Source organism: Ranitomeya imitator, chromosome 3 (assembly GCF_032444005.1).
Source record: "Ranitomeya imitator isolate aRanImi1 chromosome 3, aRanImi1.pri, whole genome shotgun sequence".
In the NCBI taxonomy this organism is placed as follows: domain Eukaryota; kingdom Metazoa; phylum Chordata; class Amphibia; order Anura; family Dendrobatidae; genus Ranitomeya; species Ranitomeya imitator.
Genome location: NC_091284.1, coordinates 244,087,205 through 244,109,225, shown reverse-complemented (window position 1 = coordinate 244,109,225; position 22,021 = coordinate 244,087,205). Strand labels below are relative to the sequence as shown.

Here is a 22,021-nt window from a genome sequence, read left to right as displayed (position 1 = left end):
AGGCATTCCAGGGGTGCCACACCAGTAACCTGTGCTCCAGCTCTGCCACATCAGTAACCTGTGCTCCAGCTCTGCCACACTAATAAACTGTGCTCCAGCTCTGCCACACTACTAAACTGTGCTCCAGCTCTGTCACACCAGTAAACTGTGCTCCAGCTCTGTCACACCAGTAAACTGTGCTCCAGCTCTGTCACACCAGTAAACTGTGCTCCAGCTCTGCCACACCAGTAAGCTGTGCTCCAGCTCTATCACACCAGTAAACTGTGCTCCAGCTCTGGCACATCAGTAAACTGCGCTCCAGCTCTGCCACACCAGTAAGCTGCGCTCCAGCTCTGCCACACCAGTAAATTGTGCTCCAGCTCTACCACACCAGTAAACTCTACTCTAGCTCTGCGACACCAGTAAACTCTGCTCCAGCTCTGGCACACCAGTAAACTGCGCTCCAGCTCTGCCACACCAGTAAGCTGCGCTCCAGCTCTGCCACACCAGTAAATTGTGCTCCAGCTCTACCACACCAGTAAACTCTACTCTAGCTCTGCGACACCAGTAAACTCTGCTCTAGCTCTGCCACACCAGTAAACTCTGCTCCAGCTCTGCCACAGCAGTTAACCTTGCTCCAGCTCTGCCACACCAGTAAACTGTGCTGCAGCTCTGCCACACCAGTAAACTGTGCTACAGCTCTGCCACACCAGTAAACTGTGCTCCAGCTTTACCACACCAGTAAACTGTACTCCAGCACTGCCACACCAGTAAACTGTGATCCAGCTCTGCCACACCAGTAAAATCTGCTCCAGCTCTGCCACACCAGTAAACTGTTCTCCAGCTCTGCCACACCACTAAACTGTGCTACAGCTCTGCCACACCAGTAAACTGTGCTCCAGCTTTGCCACACCAGTAAACTGTACTCCAGCACTGCCACACCAGTAAACTGTGATCCAGCTCTGCCACACCAGTAAAATCTGCTCCAGCTCTGCCACACCAGTAAACTGTTCTCCAGCTCTGCCACACCACTAAACTGTGCTACAGCTCTGCCACACCAGTAAACTGTGCTCCCGCTCTGCCACACCAGTAATCTGTGCTCCAGCTCTGCCACACCAGTAAACTGTGCTCCAGCTCTGCCACACCAGTAAATTGTGCTCCAGCTCTGCCACACCAGTAAACTGTTCCAGCTCTGCCACACCAGTAAACTGCTCCAGCTCTGCCACACCAGTAAATTGTGCTCCAGCTCTGCCACACCAGTAAACTGTTCCAGCTCTGCCACACCAGTAAACTGTGCTCCAGCTCTGCCACACCAGTATACTGTGCTCCAGCTCTGCCACATCAGTAAACATTGCTCCAGCTCTGTCACACAAGTAAATTGTGCTCCAGCTCTGCCACACCAGTAAACTGTTCCAGCTCTGCCACACCAGTAAACTGTGCTCCAGCTCTGCCACACCAGTAAACTGTGCTCCAGCTCTGCCACACCAGTAAACTCTGCTCCAGCTCTGCCACACTAGTAAACTGTGCTCCAGCTCTGCCACACCAGTAAACGCTGCTCCAGCTCTGCCCCACTAGTAAGTTCTGCTCCAGCTCTGCCACACCAATAAACTCTGCTCCAGCTCTGCCACACCAATAAACTCTGCTCCAGCTCTGCCACATGAGTAACCTCTGCTCCGGCTCTGCCACACCAATAAACTCTGCTCCAGCTCTGCCACATGAGTAACCTCTGCTCCGGCTCTGCCCCACTAGTAATTTCTGCTCCAGGTCCATCACAACAGTAAACTCTGCTCCAGCCCTGCCACACGAGTAAAATCTGCTCCAGCTTTGCAATACCAGTAAACTCTGTTCCAGCTCTGACACACCAGTCAACTCTGCTCCAGCTTTGCCACATCGATCAACTCTGTCCCAGGTCTGCCACACCAGTAAACTCTGCTCCAGCTCCGTCACACCAGTAAACTCTGCTCCAGCCCTGCCACACGAGAAAAATCTGCTCCAGCTTTGCAATACCAGTAAACTCTGTTTCAGCTCTGCCACACCAGTAAACTCTGTTTCAGCTCTGCCACACCAGTGAACTCTGTTTCAGCTGATACAATTGTAAACTCTTTTCCAGCTTTGTCACACCAGTCAACTCTATTCCAGCTATGACACGCCATTCAACCCTGTTATAACTCTGCCATGCTAGTTTGGCATTTTCTCTTGTGTCCGTTACTTCTTTGACACCACTCCTCGACGACTCAACCATTCTGCTGCACTAAAGCCAACTGTGTTTGTTGCTCAAAAACAACTCATTTGGGGGCGTCTCACAAGGTGAGACATCACAGTTATCTTCATCTGTCCCCATTATATCATAAGGATGTAACATCTCAGCCATTGATTACAAATATAGCTCACATGCAATACTTAATTTCCCTTGAGAAGGCAATTGTGCCCTGACTAGTGTTGAGCATTCCGATACTGCAAGTATCGGGTATCGGCCGATATTTGCAGTATCGGAATTCCGATACCGAGTTCCGATACTTTAAGTATATCGGATACCGCATTTAACCTTATTTGGTAATGCGATTCAGGGTCTCTGCTTTTGTGTATGCCAAATAAGGGACATGCCTTTATTAGGGGTAGCATTTATGGTTGTATTTGCGGCAGCACTACTTGGGTAAACTGTGCAATGCTATATTTTGATAAGACTGTCCTTTATTCTGTTTACCTTGAACACACATTCATGGGTTTGCCCTATTGTATTGTAAGTGCATGTACGGTGGTGTCCATATAGGTATTGTTCTAGTGGGTATTGACCTATTTACTCTGGCGCAGGTGTAGGCCCTATTATGGGCTGTGTTCTCAAGGAACAAGTATGCTGCCTTTTTTAATTGTTTTTAATTGTGTGTTTTCTTTATTGCCTGTTTCATTTGTATTGTAGCATATTTGTAATATAATAAAATTGTGTTTATATTTGCTGAATCCATGGTGTGGTGATCCCCTTTTGTATGGCCTTCACTTTTCTTCTGTGCTGTTTTTTGGTTATGCATACATTGTAGGTCAGGGTGATCCCACTGTGTGGACCGTGGTGCCCCCTCAACATTTATTTGCAGAGTATATCGGATACCGGAATAGGAAGTTCCCATAATTCAAAGAGCCAGAATTCAGCCAATGAGGAATGATTAGAAGTGTGGGCACATCCTGTTGTGCATGGTAGACATGTGACTAATGGCATGGCTGTGATTGGCTGCTGAAATGATGTCATGATGCAATATAAAAGTCGCTGCCACCATTTTGGTTTCACTCTGCTGTGAATTCAGTTAATGACAGGACGTTGTGTTCTGACTGAGGGCCAGTTTTGAGATAGCGATTTGCTTCATTGTGCTTTACCCAGGCTAATTTAGCAACCGCTGTGTGAGAACCTTGTTTTTGCCTTGCAGCGCTGTTCACCGGTTTCTGCAAGGTCTCTGTGTGTGTGAGTGCAGCTCACTCTGTAGTCTGTCCACAGCCACCGCTGGTTGTAGTCAGCTCAGGGTGCATCACTGCCTCATACCGTTCCATTGTCCGTTTTTCAATTAGTGCAGCCTGCTGCACATTTGTTCAAATTTATCCTATTAGTGGCTTCCCATCCGTATACAGCTAAATTGTGGGAAAACACTATAGGATTGCATAGAGGAGCTTGGGCTAAACCTCTATGCCTTTAATGTCTCCTCCACCTCCCCCAATACATCCTACATTATTCTTAGTTGTTTTCCTTCATGTAGAATTAACCTACAAGGAAATAAAGGGTTTAATTCCGATATTTTTGTCCCACTGACTTACATTGAATATCGGCTGATACAATCCGATACCGATACTTATGGATATCGAAAGGTATCTTTCAACACTAGCCCTGACATAATGGAGGCAGTTCTGTTCTAACATTTATCAGAGCTCTTATGGCTGGCTACAATAAAACTTTCTTTAATCTTTAGAGAAGGTTGTGACGTCATCCTTAGGAGACTGAGAAGTTATTCCTTATCAGTAACAAGGGCAATAGACCATGCCAGCAGATTTCCCAGGCAATACCCACTCATCTCTGATGGTTCAGGCAGCGGGTTCTCTTGTGAGTGGCTCATTCTCAGGGAACCTATGACATAGGAAGTGGATGTGAAAAATGGACATCTATCTATCTCTCATTTTTACCTAGCCCACATTTACGTTGGCAAACTATATCCATGCTTATTATTCGGTTTATTGAGAATATGAAAGCAGTTGGAGATTTGGTCTGCGTTTATCAAGCAAAACAAGTTTTTATAATGTAGAAAAGGAATGGACAATCACTTATTTTCTGATTTATTAAACAGAACCAGATTCTTCTGCTTAGTAGTCACAACTCATACATTGTAAAGGTACCGTCACACTCAGCAACACTGCAGCGATATAGACAACGAGCCGATCGCTGGAGCGTCGCTGTTTAGGTTGCTGTAGAGACGTCAAACACAGCAACTCCAGAACAATGCAGGAGCGATCCAGTGAAGTAACGCGACTCACTTATCGTTCTCGCTCCAGGCTCCATGTAAAAATGTTGCTGGCGTCGTTGCTTTTGATGTCAAACATGACGATACACGCCGATCTAGCGACGAAATAAAGTTCTGAACTTCTAGCTCCGACCAGCGATATAACAGCGAGATCCAGATCGCTGCTGCGTGTCAAACACAACGAGATTGCTATCCAGGACGCTGCAACGTCGCAGATTGTTGTCGTTCTCGTTGCAACGTTGCTGAGTGTGACGGTACCTTAAGCTTACTGGTTCTAAATTTCATAGAATGAGGGTTTTCAATCCTCCTCACAACAGTATTTGTAACACTATCCAAGCTAGAGTATGGCCTCAGGCCATATGCTTATCATTGTGCTCCCAGTCCAAACACCTCTAATACTTTATAATACATCAGCCATGTAGAAACTACACTTCTAAGGGTACCGTCTCACAGTGGCACTTTTGTCGCTACGACGGTACGATTCGTGACGTTCCAGCGATATCCATACGATATCGCTGTGTCTGACACGCAGCAGCGATCAGGGACCCTGCTGAGAATCGTACGTCGTAGCAGATCGTTTGGAACATTCTTTCGTCTCTGGATCTCCCGCTGTCATCACTGGATCGGTGTGCGTGACACCGATCCAGCGATGCGTTCGCTTGTAACCAGGGTAAACATCGGGTTACTAAGCGCAGGGCCGCGCTTAGTAACCCGATGTTTACCCTGGTTACCAGCGTAAAAGTAAAAAAAACAAACACTACATACTTACCTACCGCTGTCTCTCCCCGGCGCTGTGCTTCTCTGCACTCCTCCTGCACTGGCTGTGAGCACAGCGGCCGGAAAGCAGAGCGGTGACGTCACCGCTCTGCTTTCCGGCTGACCGACGCTCACAGCCAGTGCAGGAGGAGTGCAGAGAAGCAGAGTGCTGGGGACAGACAGCGGTAGGTAAGTATGTAGTGTTTTTACTTTTACGCTGGTAACCAGGGTAAACATCGGGTTACTAAGCGCGGCCCTGCGCTTAGTAACCCGATGTTTACCCTGGTTACCCTGGTTACCGGCATCGTTGGTCGCTGGAGAGCTGTCTGTGTGACAGCTCTCCAGCGACCACACAACGACTTACCAACGATCACGGCCAGGTCGTATCGCTGGTCGTGATCGTTGGTAAATCGTATAGTGTAACGGTACCCTAATTCTGTTGCTTTATGCCCAGCACTGCTGAGCCAACTTCTGCCAGTCTACTTCCCACTGAATTATATTTACATCGCGTGCTGCTCTGCTTTACTTGAATGCTCACTTTTTAACTTTTCAGGCACTCAACAAATTCTGTCTTCCTACACTTTCAGATACTGTTTCATACTTTGTGAGCATCTCTATACAGAGTACCCAGAATGCCTTCCATTGAGTACAGCATGTTGTTGTCTCTGAGCAGCCTTGCACACATCAGCCAATCCATGCTGTGATGCCTTCAAAATGACTGCCGAGTTGCCCGTATTATTACCAGTGCAGATTACTGGGTAGCCAACCTGATGGATCCCTGCTACAAGGACAACGTATCATCATTACTTCCATCACTGGAAAGGGATAGCAAAATGCATGATTGCAAGCACACGCTGGTAGATAAACTACTAATGGCTTTCCCACCAGACAGTGAGGCTTCAGTTGAACAACAAGGCACAGGTGGAAGTTGTCAACTCAGCTGGTGCAAAGCCAGCACCTCAGAAAGCAGGGTAAGCATGGCCGAAATGTGGAAAAACTTAATGAACACCCAGCACCACCATCTGATGCAGTCTGCATTAGTAGGAGGCAGCGTTACAACATGGTGGAAAACTTCCTGTCCACACATCTCCACATACTAACAGATGAGTCTGCCCCATTTAACCTCTAGGTCTCCAAATTGGACACATGGCCTGAGCTTGCTCTTTTTGCCTTTTGGGGTGCAGGCCTGTCTTGCAGCAAGAGTACTGTTGGAAGATGTGCTTAGCATGGCAGGACTCATCACAGACAGGTGCATTTGAATGTCCACATTCAGCGTGGGCTACCTAACATTCCTTAAAATGAACCAGGCAATGATCCCACATGACTTGTCCATACCTTTGTATGACTAAACAAACACAAATGCCGCATCCAGACAGTTTTTAACTCTATATGCCATTCGTTTCATTTGGGGGCCTCTTCCACAAATAGCCAACACAGTTTTTTGAGTTTTTAATCTCCTCCTCTGCGTTTTCCAACTATACCGCCACATCCACCTCCCTCCACTTGTACCTGTTCCTCCTGGTTCAAGAATCTTATTTTTTAATTCTACTCTGCTTATTGTAGTGGCAGAATGCAGCTCTGTATTGAGGGACAGTTTTAGGTTTCGCATGTGCACAGTTTTACAAAAAGACTCTCTATATGTAGTCTGCACCAATCTCTGTGACAGCACTGTGTGTACCCAAAACTTTTTAGAATCTTTAAATAAGGCGGTGGGAGTGATTTGTGTGTCAAAGTTTTTTTCTACTCTTAGGCTGTGTGCACACGTTGCGGTTTTTTCGTGTTTTTTTTTGCGTTTTTTCCCGATAAAAACGCTATAAAACCGCAAAAAAAACGCATACAATAAGCATCCCATCATTTAGAATGAATTCTGCATGTTTTGTGCACATGATGCGTTTTTTTCCACGAAAAAAACGCATTGCGGTAAAAACCGCAGCATGTTCATTAATTTTCCGTTTTTTTTGCGGATTTCCCACTCCAAAATGCATTGGGGAGTGTCCGGAATAAAGCACGGCAAAAAACGTGTCAAAACCGCGGCAAAATCGCGGCAAAAACGCATGCGGTTTTCTTGCGGATTTCTTGCAGAAAATGTCCGGAATTCTCAGGAATTTTCTGCGAGAAATCCTGAACGTGTGCACATAGCCTTAGGCAACCATGTCTGTCATACTACTGTGGAAAAAGGCACTGAGTGTATTCTTGAACCCATGTCTGTGGGAGTAGTTTGCCAAAAGCGCTGTGTGTGTAACACCCCAAGTAACCGGTTGTTACAGTGATGTTGCCTTCCCTTTGGGGAGGGTAATTTCATGCTTGGAGGCAAGGTGGATTCTCTTTACCAGGTAACGCTCCCACATTCAACACATTCCGAATCCAGGCCAGAAGGGGGAGCTCAGGACCTGGATTTAGGGGAGCTTCCCCAGCTTTAAGTGTTCTGGTCTGGAGGAGGGGTTAGGCAGTTGGTGAGAGAAGTGAAAGGAAGTGAAAGGAAGTCTGGAACAGAGAGCAGACAGTGGAGCCGTGCAGCCAGGACTGAGCTGCAGCTCCAGGGAAAGGAAATAAACCCGAGAGGTTGAAAGTGGTGGAGCTACTGAGGAAAGGAGCAAAGAGGAGGAAAGAGGCTCAGAAGGGAACTGTGACCAGGCACCCTCAGAGCCGAAGCGTAGGAACCGGTCACCGGGACCCTGAGACTGTGTGGTACTCTAGGACACATAGCAGAACCGGAGGGCATAGGACTGTATGTTATTGCCCACACCACGCCTGGAGGGGAAGCAGCACCTGAAGAGCCTAGGTCGTGATAGAGACCCTAAAATGCTAACAAAATAAAATAACACTTTACAAATGGTGCTGATGCAAAGCCTACATGAGAGAAATTTTATTTATTAATGTTTTTCTATGATATGACTATCTAGATTAAGCCTGTGTCACACTTGCAACTGCAATGCGAGAAACTCGCAGGCGTCTCTCGCCTCAATACCCGGCACTGCCGCCAACACTCGGCACCGGAGTGTGCGGCTGCATGTATTTCTATGCAGCTGAATGCTCCGGTCCGAAACGCCGGCAGTAGTGCCGGATATTGAGGTGAGAGACTCGCGCGAGTTTCTTGCATAGAACTCGCAAGTGTGACCCCGGCCTTAAAGGGATAATCACTCAAAGTTTGACAAATGGTAGCATTTTAAAGGGACTCCTTTAAACCTGAATTTGGAGGGAACAATCTTCAGCCATAGGGGTGGGGTTTTCGGGTGTTTGATTCACCCTTTCCTTACCCATTGGCTGCATGCTGGCTGCAATATTGGATTGAAGTTCATTCTCTGTCGTCCATAGTACACGCCTGCGCAAGGCAAGATTGCCTTGTGCAGGCGTGTACTACGGAGGACAGAGAATGAACTTCAATCCAATATTGCAGCCAGCATGCAGCCAGCGGGTAAGGAAAGGGTGAATCAAACACCCGAAAACCCCGCCCCTATGGCTGAAGATTGTTCCCTCCAAATTCAATTGACAGAGTCCCTTTAACATTTTTCTCAAATTTCTGATATTTTTTTGTAAATAAACACAAAACAGGTTGACCTAACTTTACCATTATCATAAATTATAATGTCTCATGAATAAACAATTTCAAAATCACTGGGATTTGTTGAAGCGTTCCAGAGTTATTACCACATAAGGTGATACTGGTCAGATTTTAAAAAATTTGGCCCAGCCACTAAGGGCTAGACAACTCAAGCTAAAGTATTGAGAATGGATAATTATGTCTAAACTAGATGGTGGCCCGATTCTAACGCATCGGGTATTCTAGAATATGTACATACTGTGCATATTCTAGAATACCCGGTGCGTTGCGCTTAGCACAGCCACGTAGTATATAACACAGCCACGTAGTATATAACACAGCCATGTAGTATATAGCACAGCCACATAGTATATAGCACAGCCACGTAGTATATAGCACAGCCACGTAGTATATCACAGCCATGTAATATATAGCACAGCCACGTAGTATATAGCACAGCCACTAAGTGTCTAGCAGCCACAGAGTATATAGCACAGCCACGTAGTATATAGCAGCCACGTAGTATATAACACAGCCCACGTAACATATAGCACAGCCCACGTAATATATAGCACAGCTCACGCAGTATATAACACATGCCACATAATATATAACACAGCCCACGCAGTATATAACACTGCCCACGAAGTATATAACACAGCCCACGCAGTACATAACACTGCCCATGCAGTATATAGCACAGCCCACGCAGCATATAACACAGCCCACGTAGTATATAGCACAGCCCACGTAACACAGACAGCCACGTACTATATAGCACAGCCACGTAGTATATAGCAGCTACGTAGTATTTAGCAGCCACATAGTATATAACACAGCCCACGTAATATATATCACAGTCCATGTAATATATAGCACAGCCCATGTAGTATATAACACTGCCCACGTAATATATAGCACAGCCCACGCAGTATATAACACAGGCCACATAGTATATACCACAGCCCATGCAATATATAACATAGCCTATAGCAGTGTGGGCACCATATCCCTGTTAAAAAAAAAATTAAAATAAAAAATAGTTATATACTCACCTTCCGGCATCCAGCGAAGCTGTGCCGATGCGCGCGATGCTGCCGCCAGCTTCCGTTCCCAGTGATTCATTGCGAAATTACCCAGGTAACTTAGCGGTCTCGCGAGCCTGCCGGCCATGACCAATCAGCGATGCGGAATTTCCGTTACAGACAGACAGACAGAAGTATACCTTACTCGATTATATAGATAGATTAATTACTTAAAATTACAAATAAAAGAAGGGCTCGTCAGGGATTTGAACCCGGGACCTCTCGCACCCTAAGCGAGAATCATACCCCTAGACCAACGAGCCAGCTGAGAACATCTGTCTCCAGATGTAGTTACAATGCCACATCCACACTGAAGCAGAGGTTAGGTCAGATTTCATTCCTACGTGTACGGATGGAATGCCTTCTTCAGCTGTGCATCCCCAGACTAACAGTATGATTATAGAAATGTACTTCTCCTTGAATATTAGCTGTATATATATCCCCCTCACAAGATCTGATGCATCAAACATGTTAATTAGAAGCTAAATATCTGATTACGAATTTTAGGGGGTCTTCTCAATAATCAATATCCATATGATTTAATTAAAACATCCGTTTTTCATAGTAAGATAAAAATTACTCATGACTTAATGATGTTAAAGAAAAGTAGTGGCGATAGGTGATTCAAATGGCCAAGACTTTAAAATAAACATATAGAAAAATGTCTAAAACATTAACCTCAACCTCAAATCTGTCCTACAAACACATAAAACAAGTCGGCCACTCTCTTTCTCCCACCTGCTCTCTCTCTCTCTCTCTCTGCTTCTCCTCACTGCTGGAGACACATCTCCCATCCCTGGACCCCCACAGCTCTTACCTCCTATTACTACCCCCTCCTATCACTCCCTATCCAACATGAACTTCCGCAATCTTTCCAACATAAAACCCATGCCCCTGACGCCCACCCCCCTGCTCCCTCTCTCTGGAGCACTCTGGAATGCCCGCTCAATCTGCAATAAGCTTCATGTGATTCACAACCTTTTTCTCTCCCTCAACCTTGCCTTCCTTGGCCTCACAGAAACATGGCTAACACCCTCTGACACCGCCTCCCCTGCTGCGCTGTGTTACGGAGGCCTCCACTTCACCCACACCCCTCGACCCGGCAACAAACATGGTGGAGGAGTGGGTCTTCTCCTTTCTTCAAACTGCACCTTTAACCCAATCCCACCTCTTCCCTCCCTTATCCTCCCCTTTTGAAGTCCATTCTGTCCGCATCTACTCTCCCTCCAACCTCCAAGTGGCCATCATATACCGACCTCTGGGCCCAGCCACTGCCTTTATTGACCAATTCTCCACCTGGCTTCTTCACTTTCTCTCTGCTGACATTCCCACCATCATCATGGGTGACATCAACATCCCCATTGATACCCTTCAGTCAACAGCCTCCAAACTTCTGTTCCTTACCTCATCCTTTGGACTGACTCAGTGGTCCTCCGCAGCCACCCACACGGATGGGCATACACTAGACCTGGTATTCACCCATCTCTGCTCTCTATCTAACTTCACCACCTCCCCTCTCCCTCTATCCGACCACCATCTGCTCACCTTCTCATCCCTGTCCTCCTCACCAGTCATCCATGTCCAGCAACATGCGCACCCACGCAGAAACCTTGCACACCTAGACACCCACACACTCTCTGACTCCATCCTACCACTGGCATCCATATCCTCACTCCACGACACAGACACTGCCACTGCTTTCTACAATGCCACTCTCGCATCAGCTATTGACACGATTGCCCCTCTCGTCCATGGGAGAGTGCGACGTATCAATAGACAACCTTGGCACAATAACACCACCAAAATGCTCCGGCAAGTGTCCAGGGTTGCGGAGCGGCGTTGGAAGGAAACACACTTGCAAGATGACTTCACTGTATTCAAACAAGCAACACTCGCTTTTAAATCTGCACTTACCTCTGCTAAACAGGCCTACTTCACAACCCTCGTATCTTCCCTATCCTACAACCCCAAACAGTTATTCAAAACCTTTAACTCCCTCCTCCGCCCCCCACTGCCCTCTCCAACCTCCCTCATCTCTGCTGAGGACTTTGCCACACACTTTAAAAATAAGATCGACCAGACAAGGCAAGTCTTTATTGTTCAACCACCACAACCCCTTTGTATACCAGACCAATGCCCAAACCCCATAACCTCCCTATCCAACATCACTGAAGGGGGGCTTAATTGTCTCCTCTCCAAATCGCACCTCACCACCTGTGCGCTCGACCCCATCCCATCCCACCTCCTCCCCTACCTCACCACCACACTTATCCCATCCCTAACCCACCTCTTCAACCTATCACTAACTTCTGGCACCTTCCCCTCTGCGTTCAAACATGCCACAATCACGCCTATCCTTAAAAAGCCAACCCTCGATCCAACTGCTATGTCCAGCTATCGCCCAATATCGCTGCTCCCATTCGCTTCCAAACTCCTGGAGCAGCACATCCATGCTGAACTCTCCTCCCACCTCTCATCTAACTTGTTGTTCGACAATCTACAATCTGGTTTCCGCCCCATCACTCAACTGAGACTGCCCTGACCAAAATCACTAACGACCTACTTACCACCAAAGCTACTGACAATACTCTGTACTCCTCCTTCTAGACCTGTCCTCTGCTTTCGACACAGTTGACCACTGCCTCCTACTACAGATCCTCTCCTCCTTTGGCATCAAAGACCTCGCCCTATCCTGGATCGCCTCGTACCTTTCCAACCGCACATTCAGCGTCTCCCACTCCCATACTACCTCCTCATCCCACCCTATTTCTGTTGGAGTTCCCCAAGGCTCTGTTCTAGGACCCCTACTCTTCTCAATCTATACACTTGGCTTGGGACAACTCATAAAGTCCCATGGATTCCAGTACCACCTCTATGCTGATGACACTCAGATCTACCTCTCTGGCCCAGACATCACCGCTCTGCTGTCCAGAATCCCAGAGTGCCTATCAGCCATATCCTCCTTCTTCTCCTCTTGCTTCCTCAAACTCAATGTGGACAAATCTGAACTCATCGTCTTTCCTCCATCCCACAAATCTTCCTTACCTGACCTATCTATCGCAGTCAATGACATCATGCTTTCCCCCGTACCTGAAGTCCGCTGCCTTGGAGTAACCTTCGACTCTGCCCTGTCCTTCAAACCACACATCCAAGCTCTTTCCACCTCCTGTCGCTTCCAGCTCAAAAATATCTCCAGGATCCGTCCTTTCCTCAACCCCCAATCTACTAAAATGCTTGTGCACGCCCTCATCATCTCCCGCCTTGACTACTGCAACATCCTTTTCTGTTGCCTCCCTGCTAACACCCTTGCACCTCTCCAGTCCATCCTTAACTCTGCTGCCCGACTAATCCATCTCTCTCCTCGCTACTCCTCCATTTCCCCCCTCTGCAAATCTCTTCACTGGCTCCCATTCCCTCAGCGTATCCAGTTCAAATTACTAATACTGACCTACAAAGCCATCCACAACCTGTCTCCTCCATATATCTCTGAACTAATCTCCCGATATCTTCCCTCACGTAATCTCCGGTCCTCCCAAGACCTCCTTCTCTCCTCCACACTTATTCGCTCCTCATCCAATCGCCTCCAAGACTTCTCCCGAATATCCCCCATCCTCTGGAACTCTCTGCCCCAACACATCCGACTATCAACCACAGTCGGATCCTTCAGACGGAACCTGAAAACTCATCTCTTCAGGAAATCCTACAGCCTGCACTGACACCGCTGCCGCCTCATCACTATCGAAGCTACCTCCTCACCAACACTGGAGCTCCTGCAACCCTCAACCTACTGTCTCCTCCCCCATAATCCTGTAGAATGTAAGCCCGCAAGGGCAGGGTCCTCGCCCCTCTGTATCAGTCCGTCATTGTTAGTTTGTTTACTGTATGTGATATCTGTAACTTGTATGTAACCCCTTCTCATGTACAGCACCATGGAATCAATGGTGCTATATAAATAAATAATAATAATAAAACATATTTTTTTTTAGGCTCAGACAAGTCACATTTGGTCAAAATGTAAAACAACTGATTTAAAGCTTTAATGTACTTTGGGATAATTTACACCAGAAAGTCTGGCTGTGGTAGGCCACATCCCCCACACATGGCCACCAAGGCTCACCGCTGGACCCCGTCAGGGCAAGAGATGCTCAATTTTTTCGTCTACTAAGGACAAAGTAGGTCACAGAATAGCTGCAGTAAGCCATTCCCGGCGGCTTCCTGCCCATTACTTTCTGTATGACTCAGCTGCTCCAATTAGGTTGACTCCATCATTAAACAGGTACCCAGCCGGAATAGAATTAAATTTACGCCTCGAGGGATAGGGAGTGATTCCTTTTTTTTAACACAGTGAGGAAGAGCACGATACAGGAAGGACAGGAGAGCGGACATGGAATCACAATTAATTGAGGGGGACATAGAACAGAGACTTATAATGAATTGGGGGGAGGCACATTGGTTAATAATTTATAATTTTATAGCATAGGAAAAGGGGCTAATTATAGTTAATGGGGAGCACAGAGTTGTCTATCAATTTATACTTTGAATAGTGGGTTGTACAGAGGCTAATTATATATTTTGGTGTTGTGCAAAGTTGCCGTACAGCCCAGCGTAAATTTAATAATGCAGTCCTCATTTCACTTTGAGACCTTGCTTTAGACCCCATTTACACGTCCGTATGGAAAACATATATGCGGATACGTGTCTCCGGTATGTGTGAAAACTGGTACTGGTGAAAGGGGCCTTAAAGGATATGGTATTTTATATAGGAACTGCAAATGGTCAGGGAGCCTAAACTTTAGGCCCAGCACCTATCTCTTATGTTCTGTCTCCAGCTGACAACCTGATCCTGAGTGCTAGCCTACAGTACATAGCCCTATATTCTGTATAAAGTTCTATAATAAAAATACCTTTTTTGGCTTATTCTAACGGCCCGTGGGTACATTCGAGATTCTATTGCTCATGTGGACATAATAAGGGAGAAGGCATCTAATGGTCTGTACGTTTTTGAGCATTGGAGCCCTATTGTGTAGGTAACAGGACCTCAACAAAAAAAGTGATGTGCCCCAAGTTCCTACAGGGTCCCTTGGCTTCAGCCTTGCTAGTCTTATGAATAATTTGACCCTGTATGCTAAAATATCAACCATTATAATGTTGCGTGAGAGGCAAGGCTCATTTTAGGTGCCTTATCCAGATTTTTTGTCATCTGACAGTAATACACACTACGTTGACATATTTTTACCTATACAGGTTTAACAACCCTTCCATAGCTTCACTTTGATAATAGCCTTCTTCTACCCATCAATAATTTACCATCACCAAAATCTGCTAAATATTAAATAACATTACAAAAATGTTCCTAATGCTCATAGATTCATACTATGCTCATACAGTGCACGTCTATGTAAGGATTGCATATAACAGATGCATATTTCTTCTTCTATTAGTTAGCCCAATATAGAAAACTTGTACCATTTGGCTAATATGTAAGATCCGAAAACACATAACACTAATAGTGAAAGAGAACTTGTCACTGTGTTTTCTCTATATATCCCCCACCTTTAGACCTGACTAATTGTACTTGTGGAAACCTCTTTGTAAGAGTCCTACTGCCTAGGAATTTGTTTTTATCCGTCTGAGTATACTAATCCATTGGGCATCTCCAGACTTTGCTCGGTGGCTCTTTTGTACCCATGATCACCCCCATCTCTGCCTCAGTTGACATAGCCCTTTCGTCATTCACATAGCCTGTCCAACTATCACACCCACACAGTAGCAGACAAGGCCTGTGCAGACACAACAGGCTGTGTGGATGGCAAAGGAGACATCCATGTCAATCGAGGCAGAAGCAGAGGTGATTGCAGGCACAGATGAGGCTTCAAGCAAAGTCTAGAGTTGCCCAACAGGTTGCTCTGTGCCAATTATCATATGTTGTAGGACAAGTATATGCAGCATTTTCCTATGCATGTGGGGCAGGTGGGCTCCTATAAAAGGGTTGCCGGAGCTAAATGGAGAAGGTCAAAAAGTTGGAAAAGTATGTTTACTTGGAGGAGGTGGGGATGAGAAATTGGATAACTGACTAGTGACTACCTATCAGATCGGCCACAGTTTGTACAGATGGGAGCAGTGGTGTCAAGCAGATTATTGAGCAGTGTTGGTGCCCCCCAGGGAACGGTGCTTGCGCCCTTTCTTTTCACTCTGTATACGTCAGACTTTCAGTATAAATCTGAACTTTGCCACCTTCAAAAATTTTCGGATGACTCCGTGGTTGTGGGATGCATTAGGGGAGATCAGGGGGATGAGGAATACAGAAGGGCGGTGTCGAATTTCGTGGATTGGTGCAATGGTAACTATCTACAACTAAATGTTAAGAAAACTACGGAGTTGGTGGCCAACTATAGCAGGATTAAGTTGGAATGCTTACCGATCACTATTGCTTGTCAGGAGGTAGAGCAGGTGGAGAGTTACAAATATTTGGGGGTCCAGTTGGATAGCAAACTGGACTGGAGATGCCACTCAGAGACTGTCTACAAGAAGGGGATGAGCAGACTGTATTTCCTAAGGAAACTGAGGTCTTTTAATGTGTGTAGCAAAATGTTAGAAATGTTCTACCAATCTGTAGTGGCAAGTGCCATCTTTTTTGCAATCACGTGCTGGGGTAGTAGTGTGCGGGCCTCTGATGCTAATAAGCTGAATAAGATTATTAAGAAGGCAAGTTCTGCTGTCGGCTGTAATCTGGACTCTTTTGGGGAGGTAGTGGAGAAAAGAACTCTGAAAAAGTGTATGGCAATTATGAACAATAATGCACATCCACTATATGAGCTATTCATGAGTCAGAAGAGCACCTTCAGCAACCGGCTAATACTTCTGAGGTGTAAGAAGGAAAAATATAGGAAATCGTTTGTGCCAACTGCCATGGGAATGTACAACAACAACATTAGGGTTAAACCACCAAGGTGAATGTCTACTTATTTCTCTACATTTCAGTTCACTCATTGTGTATGTCCTATTCTAATGTATAATGTATAATGTTCTTCTGTCAACTCCACTGTCATGTCAACTATGTCATTCTTTTATGATTTTTATGATTTAAGTTGTGCTGCTGTGATGCTATAATTTCCCACGGGATCAATAAAGTGTATCGTATTGTATTGTTTACTTAGGGAAAACAAGGTGACTAGTCCCTTTTAAGAGTCAGCGGTACTCATTAGGCTACGTTCACATTTGCGTTGTGCGCCGCTGCGTCGGCGACGCAACGCACAACGCAAATAAAAACGCACCAAAACGCTCGCAAAAACACTGCGTTTTGCGACGCATGCGTCGTTTTTTGCTGAAATTTGGACGCAAGAAAAATGCAACTTGTTGCGTTTTCTGCGCCCGACGCTTGCGGCAAAAAAACGCATGCGTCGCACAACGCAGCACAACGCATGTCCATGCATCCCCCATGTTAAATATAGGGGCGCATGACGCATGCGTCGCCGCTGCGTCGCCCGACGCAAACACGCAAAACGCTAATGTGAACGTAGCCTTAGGAAGCTGTCTGGAGTCTGGGTCCAAAATTCTCATAATCAGAGTTGGACTGTCCACATGGTAAATCTGGCTAATACCTTATGGGCTGGACCAGTCATGGGCCGCATCAATTGCGACACTGTTAACATTATCATCATTATTGGTATTTTCAATAGCTGTGCTGAAAAACGGAGCCACTGGCACAAACACCAACTATCTACCTTTTTTCAAACTGCTACCTGATTGTCTGCAGCCATCAAGAACATTGCCTCATGAGAGGCTTTGTAGCCACTAAGCATATACTGTAGCCTCCTTGTAAGTCAAGCTGTTCTTGTACTGTGTACTTTTGCAATTCTTTCACCATGCCTAAATGTGGAAAGCTCTGTATCACCAAGGGCCACAGTATCCTAATACTTAAAGGAGTACACCACTCAACCATCTCCCAGAGGTCAAAATGTATTTAGGGATGAAGTCTTGGGCTTGCATTTATGTTTGTGTCCCATTTTGGGTTTGATAACTCACTTAACTCAATTTTATATTCTCTAATAATATGGCTAATGTGTTTTTCTACACTTAGGGTACCGTCACACTGAAACGACGCTGCAGCGATACGACAACGATGTCGATCGCTGCAGCGTCGCTGTTTGGTCGCTGGAGAGCTGTCACACAGACAGCTCTCCAGCGACCAACGATCCCGAAGTCCCCTGGTAACCAGGGTAAACATCGGGTTACTAAGCGCAGGGCCGCGCTTAGTAACCCGATGTTTACCCTGGTTACCAGCGTAAACGTAAAAAAAAAAAAACACTACATACTTACCTTCCGTGTCTGTCCTCCGGCGCTGTGCTTTCCTCTGCACTGTCAGCGCCGGTCAGCCGTAAAGCAGAGCGGTGACGTCACCGCTGTGCTTTCCGGCTGGCCGGCGCTCACAGCCAGTGCAGAGAAGCAGAGCGCCGGAGGACAGACACAGAAGGTAAGTATGTAGTGTTTGTTTTTTTACATTTACGCTGGTAACCAGGGTAAACATCGGGTTACTAAGCGCGGCCCTGCGTTTAGTAACCCGATGTTTACCCTGGTTACCAGTGAAGACATCGCTGAATCGGCGTCACACACGCCGATTCAGCGATGTCAGTGGGAGATCCAGCGACGAAAGAAAGTTTCAAACGATCTGCTACGACGTACGATTCTCAGCGGGGTCCCTGATCGCAGTAGCGTGTCAGACACAGCGAGATCGTAACGATATCGCTGGAACGTCACGGATCGTGCAGTCCTAGCGATCAAAGTGCCACTGTGTGACGGTACCCTTACTCTACATTGAAATCTGATGAGAGTGAATACGGCTTCAGTGCTGTGCATCTGCATCACCACAGTCTCCACATCTTATTAGATAAGACGAGGATAAGGTCAGACCATGGCTAACAGCACTGGATGCGGAGTTGAATAAAGAGGGCTTGAGAATCTGCCATGCATTGGTCGAGGTGTCCATAGCTCAGGGATCCCCCATCGTTAGATTTCTAGGTGCACCATTTTACCGAGGGATGTTGTGTGTTGATGTAAAGCAGTAGTGTGATCCTAAGCCGTTTCAGAGGTGTTAAATAGACTGTACTTTGGGTATAGACAGAAAGATGCCTGACGGGTACTTGGATCAAAACTAGAAAATAATTAAATAATTCAATTTCATGTAACTGTAATCTTTCCTTATCTACAGAAACTGTAATCCTGGTTACCATGGTATTAAATTTGTAGATACATAAAAGCATGCAACAAAAGCCTAAAAGATCTCTATTTAAGCATATATGAATACATAGGGGGCCAAGCACTGCACCACGCACTTCATAATATAATTTGCATAATTTCAAATGAAAAAAGCAGAAAAAGGCCTTAAAGGGAACCTGTCTGCAGGATTATGCACAGTAACCTACAGACAGTGTTAGGTCGGCGCCGTTATACGGATTGCAATGATTCCTTGGTTGATGAAATCCATCTTGTGGTTGTTTAATCTATATTTTCAGTTTTGTGTTAATGATATGCTCTTGCCCAGGGGTGGGTCTGAAGGGGGTCTTCATGTGATGCTCTGATTAGTCATTCATAATGCAGACTGCTGTTTCTATGGGGAAGCTCACATCACCAATTATTTTCTCGGGCGTATTTAGCGTGCATGTAAAATCGCACCATGCTGCGATTGTACGCGTATATCGGCTGAGTCTTGCTAATGCAAGCCTATGGGTGCAAGAAAAAAAATCAAACAGCACTTGGACCATGCAAGTGCTGTCCGATTCTTTACGCACCAGTGTCGTTTGAAAAGACGGCAATTCATGTGCCGTATACTGTAAAATCACTCTGACAGGTTAGAATAGAATATATATATATACACATAGAATACATAGATATATAGATGTCAGTAACACACACATATATATATATATATATATATATATATATATATATATATATATATATACATATATATACTGTATATGGGGTATTGTAAAGAGGAAGATAAGAGACACCAGACTCCCCAATGCAGACAAACTGAATGCTGCTATCAAAGCAACATTTTGGATTTTAAAATCATTTTTTAAAGCTGATGTTACAAAGTATTCTAATTTACTGAGATAATGACTTTTGGGTTTTCATTGGCTGTAAGCCATAATCATCATCATTATCAGAACTAAACACTTGAAATAGATCCCTCTGTTTGTAATGACTATATAATATATGAGTTTCACTTCTGTATTGAAGAACTGAAATTAACTTTTTGATGATATTCTAATTTTGTGAGATGCACCTGTATCTTAGATCTGAGGTTGAAACATAATGTTTCGGGGTTTTTTTTTCAATTTTTTTTATTTCTTTTGTTTCCCCAACTTCTTAGTTGAAATCTTTCGGACACGTAACATAATCTTATTATTATGTAAGTAACTAATGGTCCCATGCTCTTCAAATTGAGGACCATTGTCCATTAAATATTTGGTTTAATCTGATCACTCAACAATTTACAGTACTACTATTTTCGAGTTTTGAATTAAGAAGTTAAATAGTTAATTAATATCGGTGCTCCCACTTGTTGTGCTTTCTTTTTCCCAGGAGGTGGGGCAACTCGTATGTCATTATAGGATTTAGAGGGCACCACATTTGACTCATGCGGGGATGGGGTATGGGGTCAAGTTCTACATTTTGCACTGGAGCCCATTGGACACTAATTATACTGTTGGGTAGGTGATATGTGTAACCATAACCAGGATCAACTACAGGACCTGTTGCAATCTCAGGGGGTTCAGATTTGGAAAATGGATTTGTCTTGATCAACATGTTTATAGAGGATTTCTATTTGTGCATAGTTGACAGCATTAATTGGTTTAATTTAAGGTAGGATCCAATAACACAGCAGCCACACAAGGTTAAAGACGTGCATCTATGGGGATGAGTGAGCGCATGACTTTCTGGCAACTCTGATTTACCTCCCAGCTAATTCACTTATTCATTCCTGCATATTATGCATCCTATGCATTGTGGGACCCTGCCCTAAATAATCTGAATAAACCAGAGGTGCTATGGCCCAACCTTGAGCAAGCAGTTCAGTTTTGAAAACCTAATTACATTAATTCTGGAAAGAAGTGTGTGGATTTTTTTTCATCAATATTAAGTGATTCTTTTAACAATTCATCCTTGTAAAACAGATGACCATATCATTACTTCTGAGAAACTGGAAAATCCATTTTCTTGAGACTTTGTAGAAATTGCAGGAATGCGGGATGTCGTCACGGACAGGAGGCAGATCAAGAGTTAAAAGTTTTATTTAACAATATGCGCACTCCATGAAGGGAGTAATAGGTTGCGGGGGTAGTGATAGGGAATGGGACAGAACTGGGAGGGTGGCAGGTTCGGACAGGGACTAACGATAGTTCAGTAATTAAAGAGGTGAAACTTATCAGGGTATGTGCACACGTTGCAGATTTTGCTGCGGATCCGCAGGGGATTGGCCGCTGTGGATTCGCTGCTGTTTTGCATGAGTTTACAGTATTATGTAAACCTATGGAAAACAAAATCCGCAGTGCACATGCTACTGAAAAAAAACACGCGGAAACGTAGCTTTGTTTATTCCGAAGCATGTCAATTCTTTGTGCAGATTCCGCAGCGGTTTACACCTGCTCCATAATAGGAATCCGCAGGTGTAAAACCGCAGGTGGAATCCGCACAAAATCCGCAGTAATTCCGCAGGAAATCTGCAGTGCGGTTTACCTGTAGATTTACCAAAATCAGTCCGCAGAGTAATCCGCAGCGTGTGCGCATACCCTCAGACTGTAGTCTTCTTGTGTGCGGCGTCTCAGGGTTCCAATGGAGGCACCGACAACAGCGGCACGTGATGTCTCGATGAAGTCTGTGACGGACGGGGATCCAACGGTGGCACCGACAACAGAGTGCCGTGACATCTTGACGTAGTCTTTGAGGAGAGAGTAACTTTCCCATGCCCAGGTGTGACAGGCACGGTACTGAGTCCAATGTGTGAAGCCACCGGAACAAGAATTTGCTCCGCGGTGTACACAGATCCTGGGTAGCAGAGCACAGGCCTAGACGCCTGTCTCTCACAGTGTCGCACACCCGGTGCAGTCTTTGGCGTCAACTCTGAGTCACCTCCAGGCTCAGAGGATAGCAGGGGATTG

At 45.5% G+C, this 22,021-nt stretch overlaps 1 protein-coding gene and 1 non-coding gene across 3 annotated transcripts in view; both read right to left on the bottom strand.

The window, feature by feature from the left end:
• Positions 1-22,021, bottom strand: part of LOC138669647 (probable myosin light chain kinase DDB_G0271550) — a 223,709-nt gene that overhangs the window by 199,156 nt on the left and 2,532 nt on the right. The gene's annotated exons all lie outside the window — the stretch shown is intronic.
• On the bottom strand, positions 10,049-10,120 carry TRNAP-AGG (transfer RNA proline (anticodon AGG)). The gene has a single exon. It is a non-coding gene; the product is annotated as a tRNA-Pro (tRNA).